The 19,877-nt window shown below is 37.8% G+C and overlaps 1 long non-coding RNA gene across 1 annotated transcript; it reads left to right on the top strand.

The window, feature by feature from the left end:
- Positions 1-18,640: 18,640 nt before the first annotated feature.
- Positions 18,641-19,312, top strand: LOC123675092. Its single transcript, XR_006746753.1, has 2 exons — positions 18,641-18,867; positions 19,120-19,312. It is a non-coding gene; the product is annotated as an uncharacterized LOC123675092 (long non-coding RNA).
- Positions 19,313-19,877: the final 565 nt, after the last annotated feature.

The raw sequence follows: 19,877 nt of genomic DNA on the forward strand, positions 1-19,877 counted from the left end.
TTCAAGGCATATCAGATGATTTCATGTTTCCATAGAGTAATAAACATAGATTAGAGAGAGTATACGCAATTTTTACATGTCCCCAACATGGTTAGATTACGTTGTCGGATTGTGATATATTTTCAAATCCACAATTTTACTCTATCGTTATGAATGTGTATTATATTGAATGAAATATATTTATTTAAGTGATTCCTGATCGAATATGCAAATTTGGAATCCGATATTTTTTCTAATTGTCGAATTTATAATAAGCAGAATATTTATTATTTTCCTTATCTACATGCTGAAATCCAAGGTTTGGCAACTTTTGCTCTCCTAGTGTCATCAGTTTGTCACGTCGCTTGGCGCGCTTGAAGTTTGTTTTCTGAATTTCTGATATATTTAGGTATTTATTTCAATATATTTTAAGTTGATATAAAACGTTGATTCACAATGGGACATAAGAAGTGCGTGCATTGTGGAGAAACCATAATTTTTGTTTTGAGTTATAATTAGTTTCCGAATGTTATTTTTTTTTAAGTTTGAGTTTATAGGTATTTGTACCTCTACTCTTATTGAAACAATAATATTAATAATAATAAACTCGCGAATTGGGTAAAATATCGTATCGCTGATATGATTTGATTTCCGCACGCTTCATGTCAAATTTGATAGTTCATGTTGGGAACTAAATTTGCTTACTGAAAATGACATATATGCTCCCTCTATCTATGTTTATTACTCTGAGTATATTTCCTACACTAACCAAAAGAGGTTCAGAAGCAAGCCGACTCATTCTCTTCGAAAAGCTTGCTCATAAACGTCGCGGTCTGGAAATATCAGTGAATCAATGGATGAGTGCCGGCCCAAAACATCGGTATCGTGTTCTGAATTTGTGGAGCCAGAATGGATTCGGAATTAGCACCGCATTAGCGATCCATTAGGACTGCCCTTTTGCCCCTGTACCCCTTCAAATGCTTGGAGTTGACTGGGGGAGGAATGATTGATACAAGCATGTTGCGGATACGTTAGCTCTTTGTTGTTCCTCTATTTCTCCACGATGGATTTCAGGATTTTTTTATATTGTTGAGTTCAAAATTATTTTTTTCGCATTTGTAGTTTATTTTGGTGTTTCGATAAAATTGATGTCATTTTTATCGAAAACTGTACGTCCTAACGGCTTTAAAAAAGGGTATCTTTTTCGTGAAGAAAAGTCAGAAAATCCTGAATATAGTTCTAAATAGCTCCTGTCCTCATTGGCGTAGAGGTTAGGGGCGACTGAAGACACAATACTCCTAAAAAATACGCCACTGAGGCATCCGATATCTTCCTAATTGTCGAATTTATAGTATGCAGAATATTTATTATTTTCTGTAACTAGGTACCTGCTGAAATCCAAGATTTGGCAACTTTTGCTCTCCTAGTGTCATCGGATGTGTCACGTCGTTCGGCGCGCTTAAAGTTTGTTTTCTGAATTTCTGACATAATTAGGTATTTAGGTATTTCAATCTATTTTGAGTTAATATGAAACGTTGATTGACTATGGGACATAAGAAGTTCGTTCTTTGTGGAGAAACTCGCGAATTGAGTGAAATATCGTATCGCTTCAAGTCAAATTTGATATTTCATGTTGGGGACAAAATTTGCTTCCTGAAAATGACATATGCTCCCTCTATCTATGTTTATTACTCTGAGGTAGGAACTCAACAAAACCTGAAAATACTGGAAATCCTATGTGTACAGGGTGGGCAAATTTCGATGTTTTAGCATTACAACTTTTGAACCACAGGAGATAGACAAAATCTGATACCCCATTCTCGTTCTCTTTTTCTGAGAAACTAACAAGGGTGGTTTTCATTTTTGGCCACCTTCTTTTGTTTTCGAGTTATAAGCGAAAATTGGAAAAATGGCGATATCAAAAAACATTTATATCTCCGCTAATACTGATGATAGGGCTCTGATATTAAAACATTATACAGACACTTTTTTACGTAGAATTCAGTGGCGTGCTCGTCTTTTCAAAAGGGTTTTTAATTACGAAGCTATGACCAAAAGTTATGTTTTTTTAAATGGGAACACTAGATTTCTGTGCCATTTTTTTATTAATTTCTCAGAAAAAGAGACCAAGAATATGGTATCAGATTTTGTCTATCTCCTCTGGTTTAAAAGTTGTAGTGCTAAAACATCGAAATTTGCCCACCCTGTACAATATACTCCAAAATTCGAATGCTGGATTCAAGATAGACAAAACGTTACTGGACAGAACTTCGCTTTTTGTATTAAACTATCACTTAACATAAAGTTATGACCTATAGGTACCTACTTTAGAATCACCCTGTTTAATACTGGATTGTTTACACAATAAAAGTGACGTCAGATACACCATGTTGGTTGAAATTACGTTTTAACAGCCTTTTAATTTTATATTTTTGATTGCTATTTTTTTAGGCATATTTACCGGAGCGTGTTGAATATATTTATTGATTATTCGTCCAATAATTATCGCCGAATATTTGAGAGAATGTGAAATATCTGTAAAATAACCTGTTTTTTGTCTAATAAGTGGCCCAAAAGAAATATCAAAATAAACATCTTCAAAAAAAAAAAAGAAAGTCAAGTTCTTTCAATTCGAATCGAAGCCAACGTTTTCAGGTTCATTACCCTACAACTCTACGACCTCAACAGGGCAAAACCAAAAGAAGGCACTTCAACGTTTCGAATCAGCCTTTCATCGGCATGTCCCGGCATGTTTCAACAGCAAAAATCCTCATAAATATGCATACGTATATTAAATATTAAAGTGACTCTCTTAACTGGCAGGAATTGAAGAGACTTCAAACAGCGCTAAGTGAGGAAGGGGCGTCTCTGGTCCCGACTTCCTAAATTGACTACAGATAAAATTTGCACTTTATTCGAATTACCGACACCTCGCTTCATAAATCCCGCTTACCAGCCTTCAAAGGGATGAATACAAAGAGTGGAGAAATGAGATGAAAACCTGAGGTGGAGTTCCATCAGGCTGTCGAGGGTTTGCTCTTTGCTGGAGATCATGTGATCTCTATTCTTGTTCCTGGTTGGGCTAGAATGTGAGCTGGAGCTATAGAGGATAGTCGAAGTAGTTTGGACGTTGAAGTGAAGGGTGTTTTTTTAGAGCTATAGAACTTAAAATTGCAATAAAACAACGATGGACTATTTGATTGACATGAATTTTATTTATCCGCAAGATAATCTTGTGGCATTACATTTAAAATATGTTTTCTGGCATATGACCGCCACGGCTGGCTCGGATGTAGTCCAATCTGGACGTCCAATTTTTGATGACTTTTTCCAACATTTGTGGCCGTATATCGGCAATAACACGGCGAATGTTGTCTTCCAAATGGTCAAGGGTTTGTGGCTTATCCGCATAGACCAATGACTTTACATAGCCCCACAGAAAGTAGTCTAGCGGTGTTAAATCACAAGATCTTGGGGCCAATTCACAGGTTCAAAACGTGAAATTAGGCGGTCACCAAACGTGTCTTTCAATAAATCGATTGTGGCACGAGCTCTGTGACATATTGCTCCGTCTTGTTGGTACCACAGCTCCTGGACATCATGGTTGTTCAATTCAGGAATGAAAAGTTAGTAATCATGGTTCTATACCGATCACCATTGACTGTAACGTTCTGGCCATCATGGTTTTTGAAGAAGTACGGACCAATGATTCCACCAGCCCATAAAGCGCACCAAACAGTCAGTTTTTCTGGATGTAACGGTGTTTCGACATACACTTGAGGATTAGCTGCACTCCAAATGCGGCAGTTTTGTTTGTTGACGTAGCCATTCAACCAGAAGTGCGCTTCATCGCTAAACAAAATTCGCTTATGAAAGTCGGGACAACGACAATCTCATTTTGGGCCCATTCGACGAATCTACGCCTTACTTGATGATCGTTTGGCTTGAATTCTTGCACGAGTTGGATTTTGTATGCACGCAAACCAAGATCCTTCCGCAAAATCTTCCATAAAGTGGATGGACACAGATCCAATTCCTGTGCTCGATGGCGGATAGACTCATTCGGGTCTTCCTCAATGCTACGCACTACAGCAGCAATAGCTTCTTCTGTACGCACCGTACGGCATCTCTGGGGATACGAGTTATCAATAAGAGTAAACGTGGTGCGAAAATATTCCATGGTTAATCGAATTAACTGCTCTGATGGACGATTTTGTCGACGATATTAACTTTACAAGTTAAGGATGATACAAAAGTGTTGTTTTATTGTAATTTAAAGATCTATAGCTCTAAAAAAATACCCTTTACTTCAATGAAATTTGGTAAGATTATTTAGTTTAGGCAATAGATATCCATATACAAAATCTGCTCTTCCAGAGTATATAATTTTTCCAGATATATAATTTATTCCCCATCATCAGCAGATATAGGCTTCAGTCCCGCAGTGTAGCAATATCTATATTCATATATCCTGCCTTCAACACCGTTGTAGTCTAAGTGTTAACCCGCACCATTAATATCTTTTTCGTGATCACCATTTTAACACTTATTCAATAGGTGCTTATTCCCTCCATACGTCCAACAAAAGAACGGCGATGACTGTCTAAAACTCCTGAATACACAACGATTAAGCTCGAAAGTCTGTTTTGAAGCACAATTAATTATTTTTCATGGTACTTGCGTTTTTTAAATAGTGAGACATTTCCTCAGAGCCAACTCCGACCTAAGGGCCCCTTTAAAACTATGATACTACCCATATTGTCTAAAAGACTTCATTATTCTCAACTTTGCAGTTCATTGTGGCGCATGAGTTGCAACTTTTCACCCCAAACGCCAACTGTTTTGATTCATGGAGCTGTTACAGGGTGGTTTTCCCGCCACTACCCTGTCGTTCGTTGAAAAAACGACCTAGATGAGACCGTTTTACAATTCGAACAGTAGACACTCAAATTTTAGGGTTATTTTTAGCTTCAACTGTGAGAATTTTATGTGAAAATCTTTAACAGTTACAGTAAATATGTGGAGTATAGGATTTTTGAGGAAGCTGAACAGATCCACAACCTGCAAAACTCTTCATTCGTCTGTTTTGAACTAAAAAAAACTGATTTATTCCCGCATGATTTTGTTCTATAAGCTATGACAGAAAGAAAAGATTTGGCACAGAATTAGAGAGAATAAAGTACCTAATTAACAAAAAAAGAATCATCAACTGCAAACCCAACTCCACAATTCTGTGAAAAGAAAAACTTATCTCTGACAAAATTATCTGGTAGAATAATTCGTGTTAATCACTCATAGGGCAAATTTTCTTAATTAATTCTGAATTTCTCCCCCAAAAAAAATTCTAGTTAGCCTGTAATCCTGTCGAGAGACAAGCCCCTGTTTTCTGATGCAACATAATCAAGTCAAACGACGTACAAAGAGAGTGCACTGAACAATTTCGTTACAAAGCGTTCCAGGTTTCAGAAATAAGGTTTTTTAAATTTCGTTAGTTCCACAGCAAAAGACAAAATGTACAGATGTTATTTGTCTAATTAGACCCTCGTTGCTGATGTTGCAAAATGAATAACTTCCTGTGCTACGTGGAAGGGATTCTGTGTTCTTTGCGTTGATTCGATGGGAAGAAATCTTTTGATGTACTGTGTTGTTTTTGAGTTTTCATTTTCTCGACTCGACGAATAACGCATCCACTTTTTAGGTTACCTTAAAAGTATTACCTTTCTTTTGTACGAGGGTTTGTCTAATCATGATTTGGTGCAATTCAATTCCTAGTTAACGCAATCATTACTGAGATGAAGTTCAATTTTTCGACAATTTCCAAAATTGAAGGTGATTTCCTTGTTATTCATTGTCAGGTATTATTCTGGTCTATTTTTGCTGATTTCGTGTGATTCAGCATCCATCACTTCCAAGCTGCTACTCATACTCTTCACCTGATTCTGCATGTTATGTGATGACTGAAACTGACCTGTTATCTATACACTAGTATAAGTTGTTTTTTTTTCGAGGTATATAACTTCAAGTTGGCATTACTGTTCAAGATGGCGACCGATTTAATAGCTGTCAAGTGATTTAGTCTCAGTTTGGTTTGGCAATTCATCATGAATAGACTCACGCCTGAAAAACGCTTGCAAATAGTGCAATTTTATTTCGAAAATAATGGTTCTGTGCGGAATACGTATCGCGCACTACGTCCATTAGCGATGAAGCGCACTTCTGGTTGAATGGCTACGTCAACAAACAAAACTGCCGCATTTGGAGTGAAGCTTATCCTCAAGTATATGTCGAAACACCGTTACATCCAGAAAAACTGACTGTTTGGTACGCTTTATGGGCTGGTGGAATCATTGGTCCGTACTTTTTCAATAACGATGATGGCCAGAACGTTACAGTCAATGGTGATCGGTATAGAGCCATGATTACTAATTTTTTCATTCCTGAATTGAACAACCATGATGTCCAGGAGCTGTGGTTCCAACAAGACGGCGCAACATGTCACACAGCTCGTGCCACAATCGATTTATTGAAACACACGTTTGGTGACTGCCTAATTTCACGTTTTGGACCTGTGAATTGGCCTCCAAGATCTTGTGATTCAACACCGCTAGACTACTTTATGTGGGGCTATGTAAAGTCATTGGTCTATGCGGATAAGCCACAAATCCTTGACCATTTGGAAGACAACATTCGTCGTGTTATTGCCCATATACGGCCACGAATGTTGGAAAAAGTCATCGAAAATTGGACGTCCAGATTGGACTACATCCGAGCCAGCCGTGGCGGTCATATGCCAGAAATCATATTTAAAATGTAATGCCACAAGATTATCTTGCGGATAAATAAAATTCATGTCAATCGAATAATCCATCGTTGTTTTATTGCAATTTAAAGTTTTATAGTTCTAAAAAAAAACACCCTTCATTAATAGCTCTAATTACTGCCTAGAATTAATCAAATAATAAACAATTTCAGTACACAAGATACTAGGACAACCTAGGAGTGTCATAATAAGTAACTCTGTAGTAGAATTGTAGCCACGTTCTGGGTGCAGTAGAGTCACCGAGCAGGTTTAAGTCTGGATCGGAATTTTCTGTGTAGACTTCGTATCTATTTCTTTAACTTCCAGCAAAATTCAGAGGGGTAGGTCGACCTTTTCCAGAATCTTATACTATTACCCCTATTACTATACGCCCCGTGTAAACAGGAATATGTTCGCAGCTTCCGGTTTTCCCAAACCCTATAAATAACGAATTTCGGATCTATCCCGAGCTGATCTATTTTTCCAGAAGTGAGTCGCAAGTTTTCCCCCTAAAAGCGAACACTGTTGGCAGGGAGGGGGGAGGGGGAGTAGGTAGAATCAATCTCTCCAGACTCGGCAGACAATGGCGGTCGACGCTCCGGCAGATTTATCGGCGTCAACCGTCGGTCGCAGACAAAAAGCGATACCTTATAAATATCGTCTGAAAGAGTTGATCGTAAAACGAAATCGACCCTTTGTAAATAGGAATCGAGTCGGTAACGATTTGGGGCCGGTCCCCGAACATAAATCGGGATCTAGTCAAACCATTTTCCCGTATTTTCGGCGGATTTATATGCGCGCATCGGGCATAAATCAGCGTATTTGAATAATGGACGACGAGAAATTGGATTTCCTCCAAATGGAAAATACGTTACGAAGTTTTCGGCATTGTGGGGCGCTGCCGAGGGTAGAGGGGATTGTCAGTCGAGGGGGGGGATGCTTTCTTCTCCTGTTTGATCCGCGGATCCGTGAAATGCGCGGAGATCGAAGCGGTACGGATAGTGGTCGAAAAAATACCGCGATAGTGTGTTAAGTATTCAGAATTGTAAACATATTTCACCAATTGATGACAATTGTTGTCTGAAATAACATATAAAGGGTGTTTTTTTAGAGCTATAGAACTTTAAATTGCAATAAAACAACGATGGATTATTCGATTGACATGAATTTTATTTATCCGCAACATAATCTTGTGGCATTACATTTTAAATATTATTTATGGCATATGACTGCCACGGCTGGCTCGGATGTAGTCCAATCTGGACGTCCAATTTTCGATGAATTTTTCCAACATTTGTGGCCGTATATCGGCAATAACACGGCGAATGTTGTCCTCCAAATGGTCGAGGGTTTGTGGCTTATCCGCATAGACCAATGACTTTACATAGCCCCACAGAAAGTAGTCTAGCGGTGTTAAATCACAAGATCTTGGAGGCCAATTCACAAGTCCAAAACGTGAAATTAGGCGGTCACCAAACGTGTCTTTCATTGAATCGATTGTGGCACGAGCTGTGTGACATGTTGCGCTGTCTTGTTGGAACTACAGCTCCTGGACATCATGGTTGTTCAATTCAGGAATGAAAAAGTTAGTAATCATGGCTCTATACCGATCACCATTGACTGTAACGTTCTGGCCATCATCGTTTTTGGAGAAGTATGATTCCACCAGCCCATAAAGCGCACCAAACAGTCAGTTTTTCTGGATGCAACGGTGTTTCGACATACACTTGAGGATTAGCTTCACTCCAAATGCGGCAATTTCGTTTGTTGACGTAGCCATTCAACCAGAAGTGCGCTTCATCGCTAAACAAAATAAAATGGACGTAGTGCGCGATACATATTCCGCACAGAACCATTATTTTCGAAATGAAATTGAAATTGAATTGAATTGAAATGCACTTTCCAAACCAAACTGAGAATAAATCACTTGACAGCTGTTAAATCGGTCGCTATCTTGAACAGTAATGCCAACTTAAAGTTATATACCTCGAAAAAAAAAACACCCTTTAGTTTTCTCACATTTCTATGAAATATATTGGTAGATTCTGGTAGTTTCAGAAATATCTTTCCAAACTTGGCCAGAATAGCCAAGGATTTTCTATCAACGCTAGCATCTTCAGCTTCAGTTGAAACACAATTTTCCAGAGCTGCTCTTACAGTTACAAATACCCGCAACAGGTTAGGCGACAAATCTATAAGACGCCTCATGTGTCTTAAGATCCTGGATGAAAACTTTGAAATCAAACGGAGCCTGGAGGTTTCTCAATATTAAGAAACTTCATTTTTCATTATTTCCTATTTTGTTATGATTTAAAGTGATTTAATTTATGTTTCTATTTCAAAAAATTTGATATTTTGATCCTTTAAAACAATAAGTTTAATAAATAAAAGTGTTTTTTGCAAGGTTCCTTCTCATTTTATTTGTTGTGTTTATAGATACATGTATATGTGGTCTCCAAGGCGCATGAATAGACGAGCGTCGAAAGCCTCTTACTTTACGTTAGTACTTTTCTCATTTTGTATTCGAAATAAATCAGTCTGAACATAATATTCTGTGGTTCACATAGTTTTCATATCAGAAAATTATAATTATTTTTTTTTTAATTTGAATAACTCACTCATTTTTCTGTACAAAATGATAGACCGCTGTAATGTCATCAAATGCCCCTCTTGATCCTCAAAAAGGATCCCCTGATGGTAGCCAGAATAACGCGGAACTTTTTCTCGTAGCAAATGTTCGAATTAGATTACATCTTAACTTTGTTGATTGAGTGGTCCACGTCGAATTTATTTAAAAAGCCCTAACTAGTATTTTAAAAGTTGCCGAATGTCGCTTTAACAAATTACACTTCCGTTTCTTTCCATTTATTTTCAAGGGGGCATTCAAGCAGATACATTAGGGGAGCCCACGTTGAACTCGCCAAAGTTTCGGCCTTTTTAAGACCTTATTCGATCGAATGTATTAGCTCTTAAAAATCCCTCCAAACGAGATTACAGCGGTGATAATGAGTCTCTTTGGACTCGGAGGCGGATTGGAATTACGAATAATGATGGACCCCAGGATTGGCTAATGGACAGTGCGAAGGAATCGTTTTGTTAAAAAACAAATCGGGAATTTTTCAGTTAGACTACTTGAAATGCTCCAGCGGAGATTATTCTTATTTCAGTTATCATTTTTATCAAGTAACCGGTTAGATGGTGTTTTATTGTTATTTTTATTATTTATAAAAGAAAATAGTAGGGGTTTCCACCCATAAAATTAAATACATAAATAAAAAGGGATTCATGAACTACTAGAATAATGAAGAAACTTAATCACAGTTCCTTAATAAAGTTAGAGGCAATTCTGGTCTTGAATGAACTGGTCGAGTCAGTTTTTGAAAGCATTCACCGAATTTGCAAGAGATTCAATAAATAAATAGAAAATATAGTGGAGTATCTGGAGAGGTATTGATACATTTTTAGCTCTACTCCAACAATAGGTCAAATTCAAAAATAAATATTTATTGGATTCGGTAAGGTATAATATTTCTCACAGTATAAGCAATACATCGTTTGAAATTCAGTAAGCTATGAAACTCAGGCGACTTTCCATAGCAGTTGTAGAAAAAAATAATTATTCTGTAGTGAATACGTTTCGTGCATAGGGATTCACGGCTTGGCTTGATTTTCAAGCAACTTGGCTTGATTTCAAGTCAAGCTCATGTCAAGTCAAGTATTTATTTATAAAGTACTTGAATCATATCAAGCTACTTGATTTTCAGCAATTGTATTGTGTAGTGTCACATCAATAAAAAAATTATGAAATGAGAAGGAACCTTGCAAAAAACACTTTTATTTATCAAACTTATTGTATAAAAGAACCGAAAATATCAACTTTTTTGAAATAGAAACATAAATTGAATCACTATAAATTATAATAGAATGAAAAATAATAAGAAAATAAAGTTTCTTAATATTGAGAAACCTCCAGGCTTTGTTTGATTTCATAATTTTTCATTCAGGAACTAACCTATTGCGGGTTTTTGTAACTGTAAGAGCAGCTCTGGAAAATTTTCTTACAACAGAAGCTGAAGATGCTGGTGTTGATAAAAAATCCTTGGCCATTTTGGCTAAGTTTGGAAAGATATTTCTGAGGTGAGAAAACTACTAATAAAGTCACATTGGCGAATACTTCAGTCTCTCGACGCTTGAGGAATCCACTTATTTAGTCTAAGCGCGCACGAGATTGCAGAAATATATGCCGTGCGACGCGTACATATCAAGCTTAAGTAATATCAAGTAGCTTGATATCAAGTCAAGCAATAAATATCTAAAATCAAGTCAAGTCAAGCTCAAGTATGTAATTTTCAAGATCTTGATTTCCAAGTCAAGTAGTTGGTTAAAATGTCAAGCTACTCGGCTTGATGAATCCCTACTCATCTCAACCAGAAAATATGGTGCTATCATTGCAATATTTCAAGGTTCTTTTTACTGTCACTCGGTATAAAACTACCCAAGTCCCAATCCAAACATCCCAAAATCGAAATGGAATTAGCGAAAACTCCATAGACAATAGTCAGACGTGGAAGGAGACGAATCGAATTAGCCAAGTTGGCTCCGTAATCGAATCAACGATATCTGGTAATGAATACGTTAACAGAGATAGAGAGGAGACACCCTATAATAACGTATTCCCTGAAAATCGCTTTGATTAGTTCAATAGGAAGTTAGCTGATTGCGATTGAAGCAGCGGCGTCGGCTCTAGGTGATAATCCAATTAAAATCTCTGGGGGTAGATTTCAATTTGGCTCACGGCCTGGCTCGTATCAACCCGCCCGACTTCAATCTGGGCGCGGGCAAAGGACATAAATATGGCGCTTTGAAAATTAATGACGCCCTCTTTTGGGCAATTAAAGTGGTGCGACCATGCCTAGTCTGGGATTGCTGCCATTTGCATGTTCGAATCGTCGCGTTATCAAGGGAGATGTACAGGGTTGTTTTTCGGTAAAAGGAAGGCAGCTGCCAGAGGCGTCTTCCACGGAATTGGAACTGCAAAAAAGAGAGTTCCTGGAAAAATTTACTAAAAGGTAATTATGAATTTCCTTCATGATCAGTACTGGGCTGGGTCAGTATCTGGATGGGTGACCGCTCAGTATCATATGTTTGTAGGTCGCGTTATCGCGTTATCGTTATTCTTGAAAATGAATTCAAATAAATGATATTTTTAGAGTTGAGATTCCTACTCAGCTACCAGAGATACGTCGGCTTGCAGATCGTCATTTTTCCCCCCTAGTATGCACACTGTGGCGATTGTCAGGTTGAGATCTCCAGGCGAGATCATGAGTTTGCTAAACACACATAATTGAAAGAAGATAAAAATTGCATCTTTTTCGTTGAACCAAAACATTTTTTCTTTTTCTTTTCAAAGCTTAGTTTAGGCCAAATTCTCTGATATTAGAAATACCATGCAAAGGGTGTTTTTTTTAGAGCTATAGAACTTTAAATTGCAATAAAACAACGATGGATTATTCGATTGACATGAATTTTATTCATCCGCAAGATAATCTTGTGGCATTACATTTTAAATATGATTTCTGGCATATGACCGCCACGGCTGGCTCGGATGTAGTCCAATCTGGACGTCCAATTTTCGATGACTTTTTCCAACATTTGTGGCCGTATATCGGCAATAAACTGGCGAATGTTGTCTTCAAAATGGTCAAGGGTTTGTGGCTTATCCGCATAGACCAATGACTTTACATAGCCCCACAGAAAGTAGTCTAGCGGTGTTAAATCACAAGATCTTGGAGGCCAATTCACAGGACCAAAACGTGAAATTAGGCGGTCACCAAACGTGTCTATCAATAAATCGATTGTGGCACGAGCTGTGTGACATGTTGAGCCATCTTGTTGGAACCACAGCTCCTGGACATCATGGTGGTTCAATTCAGGAATGAAAAAGTTAGAAATCATGGCTCTATACCGATCAACATTGACTGTAACGTTCTGGCCATCATCGTTTTTGAAGAAGTGCGGACCAATAATTCCACTAGCCCATAAAGCGCACCATACAGTCAGTTTTTCTGGATGTAACGGTGGTTCGACATACACTTGAGGATTAGCTTCACTCCAAATGTGGCAGTTTTGTTTGTTGGCTTAGCCATTCAACCAGAAGTGCACTTGATTTGTAGGTTGATCTTCTTTCTTGACATTTTCCCAAAGTGACGAATTGAATGCTCCAATGGTTTTTCTGGCTTCAGCTATTCCTTCTTGAATCTTATATTCATTATTTCTTTCTTTATTGAAGATGACCCTCGGGTACTTTGCTTTGTTGACGTTTTTATCGATCCGCTTTCTATAAGTGGGATTGTTGCAGTCATTTTAAGCTACATTTTTAGGATTGGGCACTTGAAGATCCGAAGATATGAACTGTATGTGTAGTTGTTCAATTTAATCGTAGGGTGCTTAGCGTATATTCATTACAAATTTTCATCATCATGTCAAATCGACTGTTCTTGATCGCGCATTTTTAGTTTAGTCGTGAAAATCAGATTAACATGCATTATACCTATTGATGCTTTTTTCTATTTTCTTAGCTTAACGATTCTAAAGGTTGAGCAGTATCCAACAGCATGCAAAATGGAAAATAAATTATGAATTCGTTAAATAGACGAAAATATTTCTTTATTGCCCACCCCGCCGAGCCGCCACTGGCAACTTACGCGTAGCTGGCGAACCATTATCCCAATTATGCAGAAACACAAGAGTGTTCGAGCTCAATTTAACAACAATGCGAACGGAATTAAAATAAATTCAACACCGCCAACATCAATTGCAATTCCAATTACCGGTATTGAGGCTAATAAATCAAACAGTCCAAATGATCGGAAAATCGCATCATCAAATTGGAAATTGCCTATGTTACAACAATTAATTCATTTTCGGTTCCACCTAGCCGAATTGGTTGCTGCATTTGGTTTATTCGACTGTGAGGATTCGATAATAATTTGAAAAAATATATGAAGACCAAGCAGTTTGAATATTTAACAGAATTTGAAAATTTTGGGCTTTCTGGTCATGGTACAGTCGGTTTTCACCTGACGTTTTGCTTACTACTACGGTAAGCAACTTTAAATTACAATAAAACAACGATGGATTATTCGATTGACATGAATTTTATTTATCCGCAAGATGATCTTGTGGCATTACATTTTTAATATGATTTCTGGCATATGACCGCCACAGCTGGCTCGGATGTAGTCCAATCTGGACGTCCAATTTTCGATGACTTTTTCCAACATTTGTGGCCGTATATCGGCAATGACACGGCGAATGTTATCTTCCAAATGGTCAAGGTTTTGTGGCTTATCCACATAGACCAATGACTTTACATAGCCCCACAGAGAGTAGTCCAGCGGTGTTAAATCACAAGATCTTGGAGGCCAATTCACAGGTCCAAAACGTGAAATTAGGCGTTCACCAAACAAGTCTTTCAATGAATCGATTGTGGCACAAGCTGTGTGACATGTTGCGCCGTCTTGTTGGAACCACAGTTCCTGGATATCATGGTTGTTCAATTCAGGAATGAAAAAGTTAGTAATCATGGCTCTATACCGATCACCATTGACTGTAACGTTCTGGCCATCATCGTTTTTGAAGAAGTACGGACCAATGATTCCACCAGCCCATAAAGCGCACCAAACAGTCAGTTTTTCTGGATGTAACGGCGTTTCGACATACACTTGAGTATTAGCTTCACTCCAAATGCGGCAGTTTTGTTTGTTGACGTAGCCATTCAACCAGAAGTGCGCTTCATCGCTAATGAACGTAGTGCGCGATACGTATTCCGCACAGAACCATTATTTTCTGAATAAAATTGCTCTATTTGCAAGCGTTGTTTAGACGTGAGTCTATTCAGGATGAATTGCCAAACCAAGCTGAGAATAAATCACTTGACAGCTGTAAAATCGGTCGCCATCTTGAACAGTAATGCCAACTTAAAGTTATATACCTTGAAAAGAAACACCCTATATGTTCTAATAATTTTTTGCAATTATTCAACTTATTAGTTTTATGGAAAGTTTGAAACTTTTACGAAGTCTTACAGTAATCATCGAACGTTATTAGAGTCATTATTGTGGATAAGAGTTCTTCGTCCCTTTTTATACAACATAAATAATCGTCGAAAGAGATTTCCGGAAAAAAAAATGAACCCAAATACGCAACCTTGTGGAATATCCTTCATCATTGACAATCACGGTCAAAAAACGATCTGCGCTCGATTCTTCCTCTGACTCAACAGGAAACACCTCGTAAACACACCAATAAAAATATAAACATCCATAAAAACCAACAATCATAAAAAAAGAACATCTCAATAGCCAAATCCATCTTCCAAAGCCCACCAGGAGTAATAACAGGGGATTTACGCAACTATTTAGCCTTTCTCGTCGATTGTCGCGGCCAATGACTAGTTATGACAACGTTATAAAAGAGAAAGTCCCCAACTCTTCTCCCTTCTCGTCCCTCGTTTTGCGATAGCACTGTAATCGAGTTGGCGACGCGTATGCGTGGGTATACGTTCTTTTTACGGGACAGCTGTAGGGACCTGGATTGCAGCGGAGCTGGTGGAGTGTGTAAACGACGGTGACGGCCAATGGAGCACAAGGGGAAATCTACAGCCGCGCCTTGCTCGTCGAAGGTTCCACGCCCGTTTCTATTCTGTCTCTGGTCCAGCAGCTAGCGCCTCTGATGCTGCATCCAGCATCAGAGATGTTCGTTTATGGGGTTTGCCGTGTTTGTTTTGGACCGCTGATATCGATTAGATGGTTCCGATTTGGCTTATGATGCTAGGGTCTTTTTTTTTGTTCGGAGAAGTTTGTTGAAGTGAGTATATTTCGAAAAAGACAAAAATTTATCGAAGGAAAAAATTGCATTTGAAGGTAACGGTCGAAAGAAAAAATTGAGAAAGTTAAAGGCGTTTTATTTATCCCTCAGAGAAATAAACATTGATAGAGGGAGCATATGTCATTTTCAGTAAGCAAATTTTGTCCCCAACATGAACTATAAAATTCGACATGAAGCTCGCGAAAATGAAAACATATCAGTGATACGATATTTCACTCAATTCGCGAGTTTCTCCACAAAGATCGCTGCACTTCTTATGTCCCATAGTGAATCAACGTTTCATATTATAACTCAAAATATATTGAAATAAATACCTCAATAAATCAGAAATTCAGAAGACAAATTTCAAGCGTGCCAAACGACGTGAAACAACCGATGACACAAGGAGAGCAAAAATTACCAAACCTTGGATTTCAGCAGGTAGATACAGAAAATAATAAATATTCTGCTTATTATAAATTCGACAATTAGAAAAAATATCAGATTCCAAATATTCAAATTTGCATATTTAATCGGGGATCCCTCAAATAAATAAAGGGTGTTTTTTTTAGAGTTATATAGAACTTTAAATTGCAATAAAACAACGATGGATTATTCGATTGACATGAATTTTATTTATCCGCAAGATAATCATGTGGCATTACATTTTAAATATGATTTCGAGCATATGACTACCACGGCTGGCTCGGATATAGTCCAATCTGGACGTCCAATTTTCGATGATTTTTTCCAACATTTGTGGCCGTATATCGGCAATAACACGGCGAATGTTGTCTTCCAAATGGTCAAGGGTTTGTGGCTTATCCGCATAGACCAATGATTTTACATAGCCCCACAGAAAGTAGTCTAGCGGTGTTAAATCACAAGATCTTGGAGGTCAATTCACAGGTCCAAAACGTGAAATTAGGGGATCACCAAACGTGTCTTTCAATAAATCGATTCTGGCACGAGCTGTGTGACATGTTGCGCCGTCTTGTTCGAACCACAGTTCCTAGACATCATGGTTGTTCAATTCAGGAATGAAAAAGGTAGTAATCATGGCTCTATATCGATCACCATTGACTGTAACGTTCTGGCCATTATCGTTTTTGAAGAAGTACGGACCAATGATTCCACCAGCCCATAAAGCGCACCAAACTGTCAGTTTTTCTGGATGTAACGGTGTTTCGACATACACTTGAGGATTAGCTTCACTCCAAATGCAGCAGTTTTGTTTGTTGACGTAGCCATTCAACCAGAAGTGCGCTTTATCGCTAAACAAAATAAAATGGACGTAGTGCGCGAAACGTATTCCGCACTGAACCATTATTCTCGAAATAAATTGCACTATTTGCAAACGTTGTTCAGGCGTGAGTCTATTCATGATGAATTGCCAAACCAAACTGAGAATAAATCACTTGACAGCTGTTAAATCGGTCTCCATCTTGAATAGTAATGCCAACTTAAAGTTATATACCTCGAAAAAAACACCCGTTACATAATACATTATAGTTTTCCTTCCACAAATCTAGTTCTTTCTGCATCATTTTAGCATTTCTGTGAATCAAATTTCATATGCAATGAAAAATTCATGGTAATTTGTTCTTTATTTCAACCAACTACGCATATCAGACAATTATGCCAATTTATAAAGAGAACTCCGACAATCTCTTGATGTGTACTTCCTAGGAAGAATATAAGAACTTTTAAATTAAAGTTCTCTATCTAAGATCTAGATCGGATATACTTCTTGGACATTTCATTCGGCTTCAAAATGGAAACGCTTCTATCTATTAACGAGATCTCATTCCTTCGAAATTTCCTCCATCAGAACATCTCCATTCCGAAAAAAACTCATTTGTGATTCATCGCATTATTTCCAGCGATAATGGTATTCCACAATATGTAAAAAAAAGTTGATTATTTCCATGGAATATCAGAGCGATTACCACAGACCATTTGAGCCTGCTTCCTGGGACATTAAAAAGCTCAGCTATTTCCACAGTAATTAGCCCATTGAGCACGCGTAATAAAAATTAATTATTATATGGCATGTTGGCGATAGTATTCATAAATGAGTACTTTTAGGAACAATGTTAGTCGTCCATGCCGAGTAAAAATTACACGGATCGCAGGTTGCCTTGATGTCGGTGATGCAACTAAACTCGAATATTATTATGGACTATGTACTGTTATTTTTGCGATACGATTATATGTATTTTCTCCGCCGTTCACGTAGAGGACGCTGTTTTGCGATTTTTCGCATCCAATTTGCCTAATTCGATTAGCGATTGTGCTCTGCGGTGTTCGAGCTTGGTACTCAACCTTTTGGTTGATTATTGAAGATAATAATTAGGTAGCCCTTTAATGAATTCTGCGTCTTCCCATAATTAGCACAGGCTAAAGGGTGTTTTTTTTTAGAGCTATAGAACTTTATTGCAATAAAACAACGATGGATTATTCGATTGACATGAATTTTATTTATCCGCAAGATAATCTTGTGGCATTACATTTTAAATATGATTTCTGGCATATGACCGCCACGGTTGGCTCGGATGTAGTCCAATCTGGACGTCCAATTTTCGATGAATTTTTTCAACATTTGTGGCCGTATATCGGCAATAACACGGCGAATGTTGTCTTCCAAATGGTCAAGGGTTTGTGGCTTATTCGCATAGACCAATGACTTTACATAGCCCCACAGAAAGTATTCTAGCGGTGTTAAATCACAAGATCTTGGAGGCCAATTCACAGGTCCAAAACGTGAAATTAGGCGGTCACCAAACGTGTCTTTCAATAAATCGATTGTGGCACGAGCTGTGTGACATGTTGCGCCGTCTTGTTGAAACCACAGCTCCTGGACATCATGGTTGTTCAATTCAGGAATGGAAAAGTTAGTAATCATGGCTTTATACCGATCACCATTGACTGTAACGTTCTGGCCATCATCGTTTTTGAAGAAGTACGGACCAATGATTCCACCAGCCCATAACCTCCTCAGACCCCAGGTATCATATATGATACCTCAGGTTTATATTTTATTCTCGGCCTCCAGCTCCATTTAGCCGCACGTACTCGATGGTATCATATATGATACACTGCTAAATACGCGCCTAATTTTTTGATGCGATGTTGGTTGCATACGGCGGCAAGAAAAGTCAGTCGATTGTTTATGTTTACAAGTGCACGTGCTACGATCATGCCTCTACCACGAAATAAAAGTAAGTAATTGTTTTTGTGGTGTTTTTTTGATTTATATTTGTTGAACAAGTACTACAGAACATATGGAATATAATAGGTTCTGTTTTAAATATTACAAATATTTCGCAATGGGTAATTCCGTTAACGTATCATAGGTGATACCTTGGGTCTTACTGACTACAAATTTAATTTCAATGTAAAAATCAAATTCTATAGATTTTCACGAGAAATCAAATATTGTTTACTTTTCATTTGAAATATTATTTTTTTAGGGCCTTTGACCGCGTTGGAGCTTGAAGAGATAGCTCTCAACTTGGACTTCGATCAGTCGGACCTCGATGATCTCTCTTCGGACGATATTTGATTTTAACTAAAAAACCTTCTGAACAATGTGAAGGAAATTCGGAACAAAGTGAATGTGATGAAGAAGAGACACCGCCTCTGAAACAAAGGAAGGTACAACCTGTTCCGGATAGAAGAGTCAGGACCGTTGGTAACATCCACCTACCAGTATTTACGAAGCAAGAACAAAAAACAAGATCAAAATGTAGATTTCCTAAATGTGGCAAATTAACGTTTGCCAAATGTAACTCCTGCAATATTTATCTGTGTTGTACCGTTGATAGAAATTGTTTCTCGCTTTTTCACCAGCAAATTTTTTTTATAGATCTGTTGTTTTTGTATGCCTCTAGACCCAACGTATCATATATGATACCTTATTTTTTTTCAGAAAAAACAGAAATAAATTTTTTTTTCAACCATATGGTGTTATTTGGACCCAGTCTTCACTAAAAAAGTAGGTTTGCTGAATGAATATATCTTCCCCGGACCTTGGGTCTGAGGAGGATAAAGCGCACCAAACAGTCAGTTTTTCTGGATGTAAAGGTGTTTCGACATACACTTGAGGATTAGCTTCACTCCAAATGCGGCAGTTTTGTTTGTTGACGTAGCCATTCAACCAGAAGTGCTCTTCATCGCTATTTTTTGACAAAAAATTTTTCAGGTGTGATCGAAATTTGGCTGATTAGAG

The sequence above is a fragment of the Harmonia axyridis genome, chromosome 3, assembly GCF_914767665.1.
Source record: "Harmonia axyridis chromosome 3, icHarAxyr1.1, whole genome shotgun sequence".
Taxonomy (NCBI): domain Eukaryota; kingdom Metazoa; phylum Arthropoda; class Insecta; order Coleoptera; family Coccinellidae; genus Harmonia; species Harmonia axyridis.